Below are 723 nucleotides of genomic sequence, written 5' to 3'. Positions count from 1 at the left end.
TTGGATGTCAGTTGGCTTCTCGTTGTCAGTGTTGTTCCGAGATTGAGACCATCAATCATATTTTCACGAGCAGCAGCATCTCCGACCAGGTATGGCAGCACTTTGGAGACATCTTTCAGATACCTATGACTTCAGGAGAGGGGGTCAGACAGAGGTTCCAGAGATGGCGATATTCTCGACAGCACGTTTGTCGTGGACACATTCGTATTATCATTCCTCTATTGGTATTTTGGTTTCTATGGACTGAGAGGAATGATGTGAAGCATAGAGGTATTCGTATGGTGGCCAGACGTATTATTTGGAGGGTCTACCGCATGATCTCCTTCCTTCATATGGGAGGACTATTCCGAGTTGAGCATTAGCGAGGAGATGTTACACTTGCATCCTTTTTTGGAATTTCTTTGACCCGTCCTCTCCCACCACCACCTATTATGGTTGTTTGGTGCACTCCACCAGTTGGATCCTACAAGATCAACACTGATGGATGCGTCAAAGATGGATTTGCAAGTGGTGGAGGCATCATTAGGGACCACGCAGGATACTGTATCAGGGCATTCTCAGCATCGTATGGCCCATGTTTCATTTTGGAGGCTGAGCTCAGAGCCATACTAGATGGGCTTCTATTGGCCAGAGGACTTGGGATATCAACTATTTGGATTGAGGTAGATTCAATGCTGGCCATTCACTGCATCACCAAAGGTGGAGGACCATGGACGATTCAGG

The sequence above is a fragment of the Olea europaea genome, unplaced genomic scaffold, assembly GCF_002742605.1.
Source record: "Olea europaea var. sylvestris unplaced genomic scaffold, O_europaea_v1 scaffold979, whole genome shotgun sequence".
NCBI classification, from domain to species: domain Eukaryota; kingdom Viridiplantae; phylum Streptophyta; class Magnoliopsida; order Lamiales; family Oleaceae; genus Olea; species Olea europaea.
Note: the sequence above shows the minus strand (reverse complement) of the source record.